General features: G+C 43.7%; 1 long non-coding RNA gene across 4 annotated transcripts in view; it reads right to left on the bottom strand.

The window, feature by feature from the left end:
- Positions 1-19,094, bottom strand: part of LOC138261330 (uncharacterized) — a 312,982-nt gene that overhangs the window by 271,364 nt on the left and 22,524 nt on the right. For 2 of the 4 annotated variants that reach the window (XR_011199077.1, XR_011199074.1), the window contains exon 2: positions 13,411-13,500. The exons of the other annotated variants lie outside the window; for them this stretch is intronic. This is a non-coding gene — a long non-coding RNA (uncharacterized lncRNA). The remainder of the gene's footprint in view (positions 1-13,410; positions 13,501-19,094) is intronic. 4 annotated transcript variants of the gene reach the window in all.

The raw sequence follows: 19,094 nt of genomic DNA, 5'->3' as shown, positions 1-19,094 counted from the left end.
ACTTCTCACTGTGCAAATCTGTGTCTACATATCTTTTCTGCCAACAGTTCAACAGTCTAAGCTAAAAGCTTAGGAGGGAGGAGATACATTGACTGGATCCTTTTCACATGGCTAGTTGCATCTAGAATTCAGTATTTGACTTTGACAAAAGCCACAAGACTCTTTTAATTATTAAATACCAAACTCCTAAACCTAGGGACAGTGGCACAATTTAAATCCCAGAGTAAGCAAGTTACATCCCAGAAAGCTCCAATGAAGCTGACCAAACACCTTCTTGGCATCTAGTGAAAACACCAGGGCCTTTATGAGTGTCTTACAGACAGGTGAAATATCTTCTTTGTATTTTCACATCTACCTAATATAAAGGCTGATTTAGCTGGTTCCACTAGCCCCAGGAAAAACCTATTAAGCAAGATGCTTGTGAAGAGTTTGGTGTGAAGATTTAAAAGTGCTATTAGTTGAGAAGAGCTGTGTTGGAAATGGGGTCTCTGGCTGGTAGTGATTTGCAACCATTCGAAGTATAGAGCCTTACTCTAGTCAGGGTAAGTGAGTCACGCAGTATATGGTACCTAGGTACCCAGGGTATTGGGGTTCCAGGAGATCCCTATGGGCTGCAGCATTTCTTTTGCCACCCATAGGGAGCTCAGACAAATCTTACACAGGACTGCCACTGCAGCCTGAGTAAAATAACATCCACGTTATTTCACAGGCATTTTACACTGTACTTAAGTAACTTATAAGTCACCTATATGTCTAACCCTCACTTAGTGAAGGTTAGGTGCAAAGTTACTAAGTGTGAGGGCACCCTGGCACTAGACAAGGTGCACCCACATAGTTCAGGGCAATTTCCCTGTACTTTGTGAGTGCGGGGACACCATTATATACATGCACTACATATAGGTCAATACCTATATGTAGCTTCACAATGGTAACTCCAAATATGGCCATGTAACACGTCTAAGATCATGGAATTGTCCCCCTATGCCAAATTTGGTATTGGGGTGCCAATCCCATGCATCCCGGGGCTCCAGCATGGACCCCGGGTACTGCCAAACCAGCTCTCTGGGGTTTTCACCTCAGCTACCGCTGCTACCAACCCACAGACAGGCAGCACAGTCCCAGGAAGGCAGAACAAAGGATTTCCTCTGAGAGAGGATGTTACACCTTCTCCTTTTGGAAATAGGTATTAAGGCCCTGAGAGGAGTAGCCTCTCCAGGCCTCTAGAAATGCTTTGAAGGGCACAGATGGTGCCCTCTTTACATAAACCAGTCTAAACCGGTTCAGGGAACCACAAGCCCCTGCTCTGGCACGAAACTGGACAAAGGAAAGGGGAGTGACCACTCCCCTGTCCATCACCACCCCATGGGTGGTGCCCAGAGCTCCTCAAGTGTGTCCCAGACCTCTGCCATCTTGAATCAATAGGTGTGAGGACACAAGGGAGGCCTCTGTGTGGCCAGTGCCAGGAGGTGACATCAGAGAACCCTCCTGATAGGTGCTTGCCTGACTAGGTGGCCAATCCTCCTCTGAGGGCCATTTAGGGTCTCTCCTGTGGGCTTTTCCTCAGATAACGAATGCAACAATTCACCAGAGTTCCTCTGCATCTCCCTCTTTGACTTCTGCCAAGGATTGACCGCTGACTGCTCCAGGACGCCTGCAAACCTGCAACAAAGTAGCAAGAAGACTACCAGCGACATTGTAGTGCCTAATCCTGCCGGCTTTCTTGCCCGTTTTCTGGTGGTGTATGCTCTGGGGGCTGTCTGCCTTCACTCTGCACTGGAATCCAAGAAGAAATCTCCTGTGGGTCGACAGAATCTTCGCCCTTCTAATGCAGGCACCAAACATACCAGGTCCCCAGCACTCTGTTCTGCATTGCTCAACTCGCTGAGTTGACTACCGGCTTCGTGGGGCCCTCCTTTGTAGTGTTGAGATGACCGCTGTGCTCAGTTTTCTTGAACCCATGTTCAAGTACTTCTCAGGGTGCTGCCTTCTTCTGCATGGGCTCTCTGTGTTGCTGAGGGCCCCTTCTGTCTCCTCGTCCAAGAGGTGACCTCCTGGTCCTTCCTGGGCCAGGGCAGCACCCTTTTTCTTCAACTGCAACCTTTGCACCTAGCAACGCTTGTTTGCAGTCTTTCTTCAAAGAAACAACTCTGCATCCTCCCACATTCCGTGGGACATCTTCTGTGCAAAGGAGACGTTTCTGGCACCTTCTGTTGTTGCAGAATCTTCAGCTTCTTCCACCCTAAGACAGCCATTTTGCACTTTCATCTGGGGTTTAGTGGGCTCCTGCCCCCCTGGACACTTTGGTGACTCTTGGACTTGGCCCCCTTCCTTTACAGGTCCTCAGGTCCAGGAATCCGTCTTCAGTGCTTTGCAGTCAGTTGTGGTCTTTGCAGAATCTCCTATCACAACTTTAGTTTGTTTCTGGGTAAGTAGGGTCACTTTACTCCAACTTTTCAGGGTTTTGGGGTGGGGTATCTTGGACAACCTTAGTGTTTTCTTACACTCCCAGCGACCCTCCACACACTACACTAGGCCTTGGGTCCCTAAGTGGTCCGCACTCCAATTTCTTTAGTATATGGTTTGTGTTGCCCCTAGGTCTTTTGCATCCTATTGTACTCTACAGTGTTTGAACTACTTTTCTAACTGTTTACTTACCTGATTTTGGTCTGTGTGTATATTTTTTGTATTTTACTTACCTCCTAATGGAGTATATCTTCTGAGATATTTTTGGCACATTGCCACTAAAATAAAGTACCTTTATTTTTTAGTAACTCTGAGTATTGTGATTCTTATGATATAGTGCTGTATGAAATAAGTGGTATAGTAGGAGCTTTGCATGTCTCCTAGTTCAGCCGAAGCTGCTCTGCTATAGCTACCTCTATCAGCCTAAGCTGCTAGAACACTACTAATCTACTAATAAGGGTTAACTGGACCTGGCAAAAGGTGTAAGTACCATCAGGTACCCACTATAAGCCAGGCCAGCCTCCTACAATGGACACCACACCAATTCAGAAAAATATCCATTATTCATCTAAGTAAAACAATACCAAAACACCAAAAATCCAACATACACAAGCAAAGTTACAAATTTCCAAAGATTAAACCCCAATAAAGCGCTTAGAACCAAAATAGCTCCAACTTGTACACGCATGGCATTGTGACGGAGTGGTTCCCAACAGTCCAACTCTACTCTTGAGGGAGGGCGGCATTGTGCCGGGAATTGCACAGACCCCAGGTACACCATTAGAAACGAGTCAGAGTCAAAGACACAGAGCCAGGGAAGTAAGGCGTCGCTGGAGCCAATGTGGCATTGGTGCCTTACTCCAATGAAGGGGAGTGGAGGGGAGGCCTTAGTTCCTTACGGAGGCATTGGATGAGGTGGCGGTAGCAGCGAGGCGTTGGGTCTTCATGATCAGATGTGGTCGATGAGTCCGGTGGGTCAAGACATGATGGGATGACTCCTTTGGGTCTTGGTCACGCCATGGTGCCACATGGGCCACTGCGGATTTGGGTGTCACGGATGTCGGTGACACATCAACTTGGGACTCACAATGTCATTAGATTTCAGTGGTGCTGCGGCAACATTGGGTCAGTGGTGTCGGTCATAGTCATCACACTTCAACGGGGACTACAGCTTCGGGTGCAGGCAATGGCGCGGTGTTGGGCAGTGACGGCAGTTCTGGTGTCGTCCGGAGTTATTGTGCCTGGTTCTTCTTGTTTTTATGCCAGATTTCTCTTCCAAGGGCCCAGGAACTGGTGAGGGTACCACTTGGCAAGTCAGGGTCCTCACGAGAACCCAGGGGCTGGCAGGTGAAGCCTTTGATGTCCGTGAGGCTTCTTAACATAAGTCAAGCTCAGTTCAAGCCTTCGGAGAAATTTCAGTAGCAGGATACACAGCAAAGTCCAGTCTTTGTCCTCTTCAAAGCAGAAACAGCAAATGCAGGCCAATCCAGTAAATCACACACAGAGCAAAGGGGCAGAATTCCTCCTCACAGCTCTTCAGCTCTTCTTCTTGGCAAAAGCTTGCTCTTGATCTAGAAGTGTTCTAAAGTTGTGGCGTCAGCAGTCAAATACTTATACTCATTTCTGCCTTTGAAGTGTACCAAACCCTGTCTTTCCTGCCCTGGTCCCAGACAAACTCTAGGGGGTTGGAGACTGAATTGTGTAAGGCTAGGCATAGCCCTATTTAAGTGCAAGTGTCAGCACCTCCCGCCACTCTAGCCTAGGAAGACCCATCAGGATATGCGGGATGCACCTCAACTCCCTTTTTGTTACTGGCTAGAGTGAATTCACAAACAGCCCAACTGTCATCCTGACCCAGACAAGAATTCCTTCAGACCGGCAGAGGTGCAGAATCATTAAGCAAAAAAATGCCCACTTTCTAAAAGTGGCATTTTCAAACTTACAATCTGAAAACCAACTTCACCAAAAGATGTATTTTTAAATTGTGGGTTCAGTGATCCCCAAACTCCATATTTCTATCTGTAATGTGAAATTACACTTAAAAGATATTTCAAGGCAATCATCATGGTAACCTGTGGGAGATATAGGCCTTGCGATAGTGAAAATCTAATTTAGCAGTATTTCACTATAAGGACATGTAAAACACACCAGTACATGGCCTAGCTTTTAAATACAATGTACCCTGCCCAGGGGACTACATTGGGCCTACATTAGGGATGCCTTACATGTACTAAAAGGGAAGGTTTTGCTAAGTTCACATGGCAGTTTAAAACGGCACACACTGACTGCAATGACAGGTCTGAGACACGTTTACAAGGCTACTCATGTGGGTGGCATAATCAGTGCCGCAGGCCCAGTAGTAGTATTTGATTTACAGTCCCTGAGCACACATGGTGCACTGTACTAGGGACTTAATAGTAAATCAAATATACCAATCATGGATAACCAATCATAATCACAATTTACACAGGGCACACTTGCACCTTAGCACTGATCAGTGCCCAGGGTACCAAAACCAGCAAGAACAAAATCCAGCACACAGTCAAAAATACAGGGGGCAGAGGCCAAATAACAGGGGAATCCATGCCAAGGATGCCAGCTCTAACATGCTGCATCATAATTTATCTTTACCTGGTTCAAAGATCAGTAATATCATGCTAGAGAAAGAGTTGTACAAACACCTCAGCAAAGGGACTGAGTAATGATAAACTGTGTTAGAGGGATAAAGTACCCCCTGCTTTATATTACAAGGACATTGCCAGTCACTGAGGGGTTCCATTACACATAGAGAAATGAAGGCTGACTTTGAGGTGACTTATAAAATCCTTTTTGATATATCACAGAGAGTATTTTATTCTTTATTATAAATGGTCACACCATCACCTTTAACCCAGACTGCTAAATCAATTGTCTTGCTCTCTCATATTTGTTGTAGAATGAATAAAAGCAGAATTTGTACTGCAGAATTAAACGCACCAGAAAGCAATTTATATTTTTTGTCAAAAGGTATTATGCTCAATTTCACGTAACCCAAGTAACAAAAGTTGTGATGAAACATAAAGAGATACTATGCACCCACAAAATACTGTGACTGCTACTTTGTTTTGGAGTATATCTTTCAGTCTCCATCAGGGATACTGAAGTCCCATGCACAGAGCTTTCAAAGACAATCTGATGGGTGCATGATCTGAAGTTGAAATATGCCCTATCTCAGAGGTAGATGCCCTTGATCAAGCAGTAGTGAAGACACAGCTATAGCCTTTCTTAAGTATGTTGAGCTGCCAAGAAAAATGCATAGTCTAAATCAGAAAGGTGTTATGCGCACCAAAAATCTTCCTGGCCAGCATATTGAAGCTAAGCTGCCCTCTCCAAGGAGAGAGAAGCTGTTTGCTTGACATTCTGGGCAGATTGGCCTCAAAGTCCATTCATAACCAAATTGACGTCACCACAATGACATCACCTTTTGCTTTGTTTATTTTCCCTTTAATATGCCCTCAAATATCATTCCTGAGCTATATTACGGGAATGTATGGAAGACATTGTACATGTCTATGTACATAGCCTGACAACCAGTGTCAGTGATATTTCTGCCGGGCCATGCAAAGTCTGCAGTAGTTCCACTTGAAAAGCCCACAGCAGAAGCACCACTAACCTCCAGATTTATTTGGACTTGAGGAGAAATATTGCCTAGGTAGCACCTACTCTAGAGTGAAATTAAATCACTCTTGAACTGATGGGGTTCCTGTAGGAGGCAAATACCCACTTCCAGAGTGCATCATATTCAGAATTGCTCAATATTTTGTTGGTGAATTGATATCTTAGATGTTAAAAGTAATGAGTTTGATAATGGGACATCTCCCAAAATAACACCATTTCATGGAATACAGGAGACATTTCCTACTGAAATATAAATGGATTTTGAGATGTACACTTTGCCCCCCAGCTACTACTAAAGTCTAAAATCACCCTCTCCATCTCAATCTTTCATACCAACCCAGGGATCCTCACACCACCTGGTAGTCTCCTCACACTCTTCAAATAATTTAAAACTAATACCTTTTTTTCAAAGGGCCTCCATTACTATACCAGTTAAGAACATGCATGAAGGTTTGGATTTCTCAGTTCATGGGTCCACCCGGACTAGTGTCCCTCAGTCTCTGACTGTGTCTAAGACTCCAGAGGATCACCTTTAAAACAAGATTACAAAGAAAGGGAGCACACTGCCTACACTCCAGCAACAAAGTCCAACCCCAATGCATCATGGTAAATGCAGTCGAATTCGTAGTCCATTCCGAAAGTAATAAAGTCTTTCACCGCTGTAGGTGCAGCAAGTGCTGTTTATCCCTGTACACGTGTTTCTGGGTCTAGCCCATCATCAGCAGGGAGCAGCATGGTATAGGGGCTTGCTTGAAATGCCGCCAAATGTTTTCTCAGGTTTATGTACCTCTCATGGCGCACAGGTGCCTCCCAAGGCTCGTCAGCCGTGGCTCAAGGGAGCCGTCCAAAGACAAAATTACAAAGAAAGGGAGCACACTGCCTACACTCCAGCAACAAAGTCCAACCCCAATGCATCATGGTAAATGCAGTCGAATTCGTAGTCCATTCCGAAAGTAATAAAGTCTTTCACCTCTGTAGGCGCAGCAAGTGCTGTTTATCCCTGTACACGTGTTTCTGGGTCTAGCCCATCATCAGCAGGGAGCAGCATGGTATAGGGGCTTGCTTGAAATGCCGCCAAATGTTTTCTCAGGTTTATGTACCTCTCATGGCGCACAGGTGCCTCCCAAGGCTCGTCAGCCGTGGCTCAAGGGAGCCGTCCAAAGACAAAATTACAAAGAAAGGGAGCACACTGCCTACACTCCAGCAACAAAGTCCAACCCCAATACATCATGGTAAATGCAGTCGAATTCGTAGTCCATTCCGAAAGTAATAAAGTCTTTCACCTCTGTAGGCGCAGCAAGTGCTGTTTATCCCTGTACACGTGTTTCTGGGTCTAGCCCATCATCAGCAGGGAGCAGCATGGTATAGGGGTTTGCTTGAAATGCCGCCAAATGTTTTCTCAGGTTTATGTACCTCTCATGGCGCACAGGTGCCTCCCAAGGCTCGTCAGCCGTGGCTCAAGGGAGCCGTCCAAAGACAAAATTACAAAGAAAGGGAGCACACTGCCTACACTCCAGCAACAAAGTCCAACCCCAATGCATCATGGTAAATGCAGTCGAATTCGTAGTCCATTCCGAAAGTAATAAAGTCTTTCACCTCTGTAGGCGCAGCAAGTGCTGTTTATCCCTGTACACGTGTTTCTGGGTCTAGCCCATCATCAGCAGGGAGCAGCATGGTATAGGGGCTTGCTTGAAATGCCGCCAAATGTTTTCTCAGGTTTATGTACCTCTCATGGCGCACAGGTGCCTCCCAAGGCTCGTCAGCCGTGGCTCAAGGGAGCCGTCCAAAGACAAAATTACAAAGAAAGGGAGCACACTGCCTACACTCCAGCAACAAAGTCCAACCCCAATGCATCATGGTAAATGCAGTCGAATTCGTAGTCCATTCCGAAGATACGGCACTCGCCGCACCAACTTATGGTGAAAAACTTTTAAAACTCTGTTCAAATTCGTGCTAATGACTGCATTTACCATGATGCCTTGGGGTCACAAATGCTGGAATGGAAGACAGGGTGCTCCCCATTTTGACTGTTGTAATTAAGGCTCCTGTGAGCCTCTGAGCTGACGAGCTCGGGTGAAGCACCTGTGCGCCTTCTTGAGTGGTACTTAAACCTGTGAATACTTTCAAGGCGGCATTTCAAGCAACCCCGCCAGCTACACGTTGCTCTTCGCTGACGACGGCCAAATAGCCAGAAACACGTGTCCGAAGATACGGCACTCGCCGCACCAACTTATGGTGAAAAACTTTTAAAACTCTGTTCAAATTCGTGCTAATGACTGCATTTACCATGATGCCTTGGGGTCACAAATGCTGGAATGGAAGACAGGGTGCTCCCCATTTTGACTGTTGTAATTAAGGCTCCCGTGAGCCTCTGAGCTGACGAGCTCGGGTGAAGCACCTGTGCGCCTTCTTGAGTGGTACTTAAACCTGTGAATACTTTCAAGGCGGCATTTCAAGCAACCCCGCCAGCTACACGTTGCTCTTCGCTGACGACGGCCAAATAGCCAGAAACACGTGTCCGAAGATACGGCACTCGCCGCACCAACTTATGGTGAAAAACTTTTAAAACTCTGTTCAAATTCGTGCTAATGACTGCATTTACCATGATGCCTTGGGGTCACAAATGCTGGAATGGAAGACAGGGTGCTCCCCATTTTGACTGTTGTAATTAAGGCTCCCGTGAGCCTCTGAGCTGACGAGCTCGGGTGAAGCACCTGTGCGCCTTCTTGAGTGGTACTTAAACCTGTGAATACTTTCAAGGCGGCATTTCAAGCAACCCCGCCAGCTACACGTTGCTCTTCGCTGACGACGGCCAAATAGCCAGAAACACGTGTCCGAAGATACGGCACTCGCAGCACCAACTTATGGTGAAAAACTTTTAAAACTCTGTTCAAATTCGTGCTAATGACTGCATTTACCATGATGCCTTGGGGTCACAAATGCTGGAATGGAAGACAGGGTGCTCCCCATTTTGACTGTTACCTTTAAAACAAGCATGGATTTTTTCCCACACAGTTGGGCAAGGACCTCTTTCCTTTCCTAGACCATATCAGCTGCAATCAGTTTTGTATTTTGTTTCTTTCCAGCCTCCATATTCCACTTAGTTCTATCTGATATTTGGTAGTCTGTGAGAAAACACCCAAGCCCCATTTTCTTCTATATCTTGTCCATTAATGTTAATGGTTGAGATTTCTTTGACTCTGCTAGAGTGTCTGGAGTTGTTGACATTGTCAGTAAAGATTAAACAGCATGGGTGATCCTATCAGTATGCTATTTCATTTGATAGGCTGTCACTTGCTAGAAGGATTAATTGGTTTTAAAGGCCACCATCAACAAACTGTGGAACAGTACAATTGTATGCCCATCAAAGAATATGCCCCCTTTTTCTCTTGTTGCCTCCATGATTCCTTCTTAAACCTGAAAGCTGTCAACTTTATTGAACATGAGGCAGGGTGTTTCATGTAGCAAACAACCCTGAGGTCCTGAGTGTACTATGGGGTTCCATGGGCTCCAAAACATGTTTTGCAAATATTGTTCTGGACAATGTCTGTACTTAGCCATCAATGTATTTTTCCTCAGACCCCCAAAGAATTCCACAGATTCTAATGTTGTTTCTCCTGGAGCGTTTTATCAATCTTCAAGCTTTCTCAGAAGAGCAAAATTCTTCTCCCACATGATGATGTTTTGCATGAAAAAACTCTGCTTCCTCAGATCTGTTGTCATTGGTCTCCCCTTTTTTAGAACATGATTTCCTTCAGGTATCTGATATCTTTTTTTATATCCATAATCCAATAACCTCAGTTTGGACCTTTTAGCAGTAAATTCACAACAGAGACCCTTGATTAAATACTTCAAAAATGCTTTGTGATGGGGTCCTCTGCATGACTAACATCGAGAGAGGGCGGCTTCCATAATTGCAAGCAAGAACCCTGACTCCAAGCACTGGAGGCCATAAGGCTTGAAGAGAGTAATGTGCTCTTGTGGTAATTACTCTATTTAATCCAGGTTTCATATTACCCATTTCTCACAGCCAACGGCATCATCCACTTCTCCTCTCCTAATAGACTGGGGTGCGTTCGTTTTTTTTCAGATGCCACATCAGCATCCCCCATCCAAATCCCCTAGCATCAGCTGTTTTCAGCATGCAACTATTGCCCTCCCAGCACAGGAAAGTTTCTCCACCTTCTGTCAGCTGTAGGTATCATAGTCTACCGGTCAGGAACAGGAAACAGTTTCTAAAATAAGCATCTTCAGGAGGAGGGAAGGAAACTGCTACCTACTCTACTCCCTACTTGGTTATATCCCCTTCAATAATTTACATTTCATAACAACCAGCACTAAATTAGACAATTAACGTTACCAATGAAACAGAAAAGAAACACAAACCCAATCCATTGATGGAAATCAATAGCCTGATAAATATGATTTCTGATAACCAGTGTGGTACAGTGGCATATCAATGGTAGGAGTGAACTATACAAATGTTGTTATAAGAATTCACAACATCTGTGGTACATTGACAGGCAAGGTAGCCTTTGGTCAATGAAACTGAACATGGTGTTGTCCCTGGTGCAGGACTGTAGGCCTGAACATTGTATACATCCACATGATGATGAGAAACACACATGTAAGCTGGTACAAGGAAAGGTGATGACGTAAATAGATATGCAAGCTTGAAACTAAGCATATAAATACCTCTTTGCATATACTGCATATACTGATGGTAAATATGCAATTAAGGTACTGCATGTCAGTATACATCCTATGCCAAAATGAGTTCTACACCCAAAAAACCCATGTTTTGTTTTTGGAAGACTGATGTTTTACCTCACTAGTGACATAAGATTCCACCAAAGACTCTCTCTCAAGCAATATTCAATGTAAACTAATATTTACTAAAACTGTCAGTCCCATTTTTAAAATAAGTTCAGCAGCCCTGAACAACTGGCGATAGGGATATGAGAAAATTGTGCCGGACACATGTAAACATGTGTGTCATATGAAGCATGGATGATGGTTGTCAGACTTGACCTGGTATTTGAACACAGGTGATGTGGCAGATGGGGCTCAGTATAAATAGAACATGAATTGGAACTTGGGTTGTTCTTGGAATATGATGGTAGTGTGAACATTTATTAGCACAAAGGCACCCACAATTTGTTGTCATTCTCATAGAGTGTCAGAATGCGTTATAAAGTAGAGGTTGAGGCGATAATAGATACTGAACTGTTGTAATTAAAAATAGTTGAAACAGATGAAATTGAAGATGTTATGAGGCATGAAGGGAATGATAGTTAAAACCATAGGACTAGAGGGTAAAATGGGATTGAAGAAGTGTGGTGTGGCCCAAGATATTGCTACACAGAATTTATAGATTACCCTTTCATCTGTGGTTCACAGTCAACATAAACTCAACTACCCTTGAAGTTGCAAGTGAATGTTGCACAGTAACACAAGCTTGCTTTACCTATGGGGGCTCTATGTATGATAGCAGCCATGAGCTTCATATTATTCTGAGCTCTTTTGCACTTACTTTCATTGCTGTTATGGTATACCCATATGTAGAGCAGTGTATACAAAAGAAGCTTGGATGAATACATCAATAATGTAATAGAGCATGTCATAAGTGATTTCATAGATGAGGTAATTAGCAGTGCATGGCCGGGGTCCTGCTATCTATAACTGATGAATTTCTGTGTTTTTTAGTTCAAAAAGTTAATTTTGTCACTGACAAATTCACATAACTATAACGTTACTTTAACCTTTGTATTTTCCAGTGAATACACATCTATTAATCTATCTATCTATCTATCTATCTATCTATCTATCTATCTATCTATCTATCTATCTATCTATCTACCATCTACCTATATATTCACTAAAAAACAAAGGTTACAGGGATGTTATAGCTAGGAAATAGAATTAAAAAAACATAACAATTCACTGAAAAAAACTAATTTTACAGGGACATCATAGTTAGGTTTTGAATTTACTCATCAGCAATTATGGTTAGAGTTATTTCAAGTAACAATAACTCATGCCCTAAGGTAATTATAACTCGCACCCCCACCATGCACTTTTTTTGTTCATTAATATGATTGTTAATGCTTCAATTTTATTTTTTATAACATTATTGAAGGTGTCATGAGTACTGTAATATCTGGGGCAGTTAGCAGTGTATGGTGAGGGTACGGCATGCAGCCGTGCACTGTAGGGGTTGGCCACAGATCCTGGCCTATGGCCAGGCCCTACTACCAGGGCCCTATAACCTCACAACCCTTCATTCAATAGGTGCAGCCCTCCTCCCTGGGCCAATTTCGCCCCCAGGGACCCCATTCCAATACAGAGCTTATGCATACTTAGAGATACCTCTGTCTTATCAAGACACTAATAACTGGCTTATTGGTGTCCTACAACATACAATATTACACGTTGGGTTAGGTACCCTGAGCAACTACATCCTGATACCTCAACATTGGCAGAAGCTAAGGTTAGCCGGTTCTATACTGAGCTTACAGCAATATACAGACTGTTAGTACAGTTTGTAATGCAGACATTAAATACTAACCCAGCACGTGCTGCCCCAGCCCAACCACATGCAGTCACAAAAGGCATTAATCCTGCGATTGTACATTAGATCATGGGTAAGTTCCCTGCCAAAAGGGAGGAAATTCCATTTTGGTTAGCTCAAAAAATAAATGCGCTGGAAGCAGTTTTTCTGCATACGGTACCTTAGGATGAACATTTGGGATGGTTCTCACAGTGGATAACTGGCATACTTGGGGCACATTATTTGCTACACATGGTATACCGACACTTGCCAATCTTCCGGAGGTGTTAAAACAAATTCAAGATGAATACAGGGCTATCCCGGCCCTGGATTTTGGGATGCAATTAATAGGCAAATTTGTCTATGTCTCTTCAATTATATTAAGTAACCTTAAAGGGGGAGTGTATGTGGCTCCAGAACATTCCTGCACAGGATCAAGATCATGAACTGCTGAAGATTATCGTTCAAACCTACTCTAGCATTGGTTGAGATAGTCTTGGGGCCAGACCTATTAAACCACAATTTCAGGGTAAACACACCAAAGATTTTACCAAGCAAGCACCTGAGGGTTCTAAAAAATGCTAGGATAAACAATACAAACACCTAAAAAAGAAAGGGGAGAATCTCCGCATTTGAAGAACCCTAAAAATCACCATCATCTTAGAAAAAAAAATAATATAAAATGCCTGACAGATTTCAGTATGCTGATACATGCCAAGCTTTTTCCTTTCAGGACTCACCTTAAAAATGTAGTGAGAGAGGTGGACCGTCAGAGTAGTGAGCTAAATAAGTGAAACTGAGAAAGGACTCACAACGCTCATCTGAAGTTTCTGTTAAGAAAGAAGAGAAACAAAAATTCCATTTCAAAAAGTAAAAAGTGGCAGCCATTGCTATATGACATGGCACTCAGGATGATAGTTTTACTGAAGAACAAGAATTGGGCACTGGCACTAATAGACAGCCCAGCAGAGGTCACAATAGTTTGCCGGATTCTTCAAAAGCATCTGGAGGTGAAAGCAACTGATGACCCTTTACAAGTTGAGATTGCGGACATGCGTGTCTCCACGCACGACAGGGTGTATAATGTAAAATTACAATTAGAAGGAGACATTGAGCGCACAATAGAAGCCATCGTTCGGGATCACGTCGTTACCATATATGATATTTTGCTGGCCGAAAAGGATTGGCCACCAGAATTTGTTCATAATCTCCCATATAGGAAAAAAGTAATTGAACCCTCTTTCTTGCCCCTTGTTCCCAGAGAGCTCAGGGAAGCTTACCATTGATTGGGCTAAGGTGCAGGCACCCATGTTATATCACAACCACGTAGGGTGGGAGAAAGTTTACCCCTAAAATATAATGCCAATCATGATTCCAACCCAAACCTCAACCTCAATATCCAATAAAGCATGAAGCAAAATCACCTGTGAGGGAAATCCTCACACAGTTAGAGTACCAGGGCTTTATCAAACCCTGTACCTCACCAATAAACAATCCTTTGTTCCCCATAGCTAAACCGGACCATTCACATAGAATAGTCTTAGACTACAGTCATTTAAACAGTCATGCAAACACATTTGCCATAGAAAATGCACAGCATTATAAATAATATAGTGCATAAAAAATACGAAACACCATTGGATACTCCCAGCTGGTTTTTCTGCCAAAATATGGCAGCTGAAAGTAGGGACTTAACAGGTTTCAGCGCTTTAAGCTCTCTGAAAAAATGTTGTATTCTCCCACAAGAGTGCAAGAACAGTCCAGGACTGTTTTCAGCTTGTTTTCCTTCTTTTTTACATGGCATTGACCCTGAGGCATTGTCCTATGTAGAAGACAGGTCGCCCGCATTGTTGTGGAATTTGCTGAATTAGGCTACAAATGAAATTAAAAAAAACAAAATAGCCTTCCTGAAAGTCCTGTTTTTGAGATATGATTTATCAGATGAAGGCACAAGCCTACTGGCCCAATTCTGAGAGAAATGTGCACAACTACAACCTCTAACCAGTATTAAAAAGCTCCTGTCTTTGTTTGGCTTTTTAAACTTTGACAGAACATATATTCCAGAATATGCACAACTTATTAAACCACTATATGACTTAATACGTCCTGACTATTCAAGCAAATATTGGACAGTCAAACACACACGCATTCTCAGAGCATTGCAACAAGAAATGCTTGCAGCTAAACACTTACATACAAAGGACAACAAAACACACTTTGTCATCAGAGTAATTACTGGTGCCATTGGTTTCACATATGTAACATTCAATGAGGCTGAGACCCTACCGACTGCATACAAATCGCATGTATATTCTACAGAAGAGCAACGCTTTGCTCCCACAGGGAACACCTCACTGCTGTTTAGATGGGTGTCATTAAAGAGAGACCTCTGGCCCAAGGGAAATGCCTTATTGTTGTGTAACTGATCCAAGCCCTTGAGGCTGTCACCAAAGCTAGCATTCCTAATGCTAAAGCACTATAACCATGTTGTGATTTGTACTCTTGTGTCCAGTCCTTCAATACATATATCTGCATGACTTGAGCCAGAATGGGTTCAGAGATTTAAAATGCAACATCATCAAACACAGACTCCAATGGGGGAAAGTAGCACATCTGAAGGAAACAAGACCCAATATCCATATTGTACGTACACTGCCATCAGCATTTTGGAATACATGTTATTGACAATACCTTGGCTGATGAAGCAGCCAAGTCAGCAGTAGCTACAGCTTCTGTTGCTGCAATAACTCATTCTAGGACAAAGTTGGAGGATGAAACGGTGGCTGCTGTGAAAGCTTCAGCTGATGGCAAGCCCATGCCAAAGGCATATCCTGTCAAAATTCCTACTGCATATCAGCCTCAATACTGCCCTATTAACATTTCCAGGGGTGGTGGATCATGTGATCCCTAACAAAGATGAAAGACCAGAGTTGATCAAAGCAGTGCATGAGGGAGTTACTTCTGCAATGCTGGTGTGGCGGCTACAATTTTACTGTTACAAGCATCTTACTGGTGGCCAGGTCTATACACACAGACTAAGCAGTATGTCCTTTGTTATGACATCTATCAGCAAATAAAAGGGTCCTTCACCAAATGCACATGACAGACATCCCTCTTAATTTCCAACACACCTTTACAGTGTGTGTACTTGGACCATTGTGGTCCCAAGACACCTGATAATGCATACAAATACATTTTAGTAGCTGTCGATACATCCTCCAGATTTCTATGGGTTTGGCCACAATTCTCAGCTGACACTCAAACTGTCATTAAAGACTTTCAAGTCTTTATCGGTACAAATGCAGTTGTGGATTTCCACTTGTACCAAGGCCCTGCTTTTGCCTCAAGGACTTTCAGGGACACCATGGCTTCATTAGGGGTCTGACTGTATTATTCATCTCCATATGATCCCAATGGAAATAGTTTTGTGGAGCAAAGAAAATGGGGTTTAAAGCAATCATTAACAGCCAGAGTATTAGATACGGGTCATAGTTAGCTTAATCACCTGTAAGGAGTCCAGAGAGCACTTAATAATTTGCTCAGATGGTCCCTGGGGGGTAAACCTCAAACGAATGCCTGTTTGGGAACACAAATGTATATTCTAGATCTTGATGGTCCTGGTGCAGAGGTGGCAAATATACCTTTTGACATAAATGAACATGTCACTGTCTCACAGGACTTACAGCAGTTCTGTGATCCATTAAGTCACCCCCTCCTTGGGAATAAGGTATGCACCTATAACACCTACAAGCTGGATTCCTAAAGTTGGGGATTTCGTGCGTGAAAAGATTGATGTGAAAAAGGAGTTCAGTCCTTCCTATTGTGCAGCAGTTCCAGTCCTGAGAATACAAGGTACCAGAACTGTCATTCTACCACAGCTGCCTGGTTCTAAAGAAAATCATTTTGTCTCCATCAACAATGTCAAACTATACCATATGGCCTTTTTGGCACAGCAGACCTAGAGGACTCCCGGGGAGTACCTGAATCCCTCTCACTACAGACCAGGATGTTCCTTGTTCAAGTTTTTAGCAGCAACGCTGACACCTCTCCAAGCTTGGGGAGGGTAGAAAATGATCTTTCATTAGTCCAATTAACTTCCTCTGCGACAAGTAATGTCAACAACTGTGAACGATTCTACTCGAATTCAACACAAACAGATGGTTTGGTCTACTATGAAACACCGAGGAGACGTCTGCCGGCTCGCTCCTTCCAAATACAGTTCCAGTTTATGCACAAACAGCTTCTGGATATTTTGCCAATGTCAATGACACTTTCACCAACTTATCTGCTTCTTGTGCAGCAGAACTGTCAATAGAACGTAAGCGGATAATTTAGCTCCAAATTAACTATTTTATTTTTCTGTGGTTCTATCTGTGACTCTTGTTACCAGTTGTTAGAAATGGCATCTTTGATTGGCAGTCAGGTTACCCCCTGTCCAAGCAAGGACCCTCACTCTAGTCAGAGTAAAGGAGAATCACCCTCAGTTAACCCCACTCACCCTCTTGGTAGCTTGGTACGTGCAGGCAGGCTTAACTTCAGAAGCAATATGTAAAGTATTTGTACCAACAAACACAGTAATACAGTGAACCAGTACAAAATGACACAACACAGGTTTAGAAAAATAGGTAATATTTATCTAAACAAAACAAGACCAAAACAACAAAATTCCAACATACACACGACAAGATATGAATTTTCAAAAGAATAAGAGACTTAGGGCCACATGTAGCAAAATTTAGCGAGTCGCAAATGGCCCGAATCGCTATTTGCGACCCCGCAAAATCGGAAATGGGATGCAAAAACCCCATTTCCGAATCGCAAATAGCGACGCGAGCCATTACCGACTCGCAAAATTTGCGACCCCATTGTGTGACCCGCAAATAGAAAGTCGAAATTTGTGAGTCGCAAACCATATGAAAAATCCACTTGCAAATTGCGACTAGTCGCAAAAAGCCCATTTTGCACACCCAATTTACCACTAAGTCAGAGCAGGTGGTAACCATAACCAAAGTATAAAAGGAGACCCAGAAGGCACCTGGGTTACTCAAGATGGCGGAGATATATGTGATAGCAAGGAGGAGGAGAGTCCACGCCGCACAGCAGAGGAGAAGGAGCCAGAGACAGGAGAGGAAATACAGAACCAGGCAGACACTTTTCCAACTAACAGAGGAGGAGATATATGATAAATACAGACTCAGTAGTGCAGCATTATTAGAATTAATATATCTACTCAATCCGCAGCTTCAACGCCAGACTGTGCGCGGCTGCGCCATCCCCACACATGTGCAAGTGCTATGCTCACTGCAACTCTTCGCCTCGGGTAGCTATCAGGGGGTCATTGCTGTGGCAGGTGGGGTATCCCAAAGTGCACTCTCATGGTTTTTCAGATGTTTCTTAGATGCCATACTCAAACACATGTCCAGATACATATACCTACCCAGGAATGAGGCAGAAATCAACAGTACCAAGTTAGAATTCTATAGGATTGCCAACTTCCCCCATGTAATAGGGTGTGTAGACGGGACACATATACAAATATGTCCTCCTGCAAATCTGGAATATCTGCTCAGCAACCGGAAGTGTACCGACTCACTGAACGTCCAGGTGGTATGTGACACCCATTATGTTATCACTGACATGGTAGCCAAATTTCCAGGGAGTACACATGACTCTTAAATATTCAGGCATAGTGGGATACACCAACGCCTAGAACGTGGGGAGTTTGGAGACGGATATCTCCTAGGTATTGCTGAATACACCCTGAAGACATACACACAGGTCATTGTGGAAACCATCCATGCCCTGCTAACATTGTTCATTTTTGCCAAACAGGTGACAGTGCATATGCGCTACGGCCATGGATACTTACCCTGTACTTAACACCCAGCAATGAGACTGAGAGGCGATACAACAGTGCACATAGGAGGACCCGAAATGTTATAGAGAGGACCTTTGGACTGTTGAAGGCAAGATTCAGATGCCTCCACAAAAGTGGAGGTGCCCTCCAGTATGCCCCAATAACAGCATTCAAGATCGTTGGCGCATGCGCTATACTGCACAACATTGCCATCAGACGTGGGCTACATCTCACCCCAGAAGACCCAGATTCGGAGGATGATGAGCAAGAGCAACCACATCGCCATCATGGGGATAGAAGCATTGCAAATCAAGGCAGACAGAGACGGGACCACATTGCAAACCAATACTTTGGAAGGTATGTGCTGCCTGTCACCACACACACGAATGTCACACACAAAGAGCCCAGGTGTGAAGTGGAACAAACAAGAACTTTTATTAAGTGAACCAAATAACCAAAGAACTGAACTCTTGGTCAGGGGCTGTAAATGTCCACCTGCAATGAGGACACATTCACCTCATGTGCCTCAATTGTCCGTAAGTGCGTAGCTCAACTCCTACGGCTGGG

The sequence above is a fragment of the Pleurodeles waltl genome, chromosome 10, assembly GCF_031143425.1.
Source record: "Pleurodeles waltl isolate 20211129_DDA chromosome 10, aPleWal1.hap1.20221129, whole genome shotgun sequence".
NCBI lineage: Eukaryota > Metazoa > Chordata > Amphibia > Caudata > Salamandridae > Pleurodeles > Pleurodeles waltl.
Note: the sequence above shows the minus strand (reverse complement) of the source record. Positions and strands in the feature narration are given on the sequence as shown.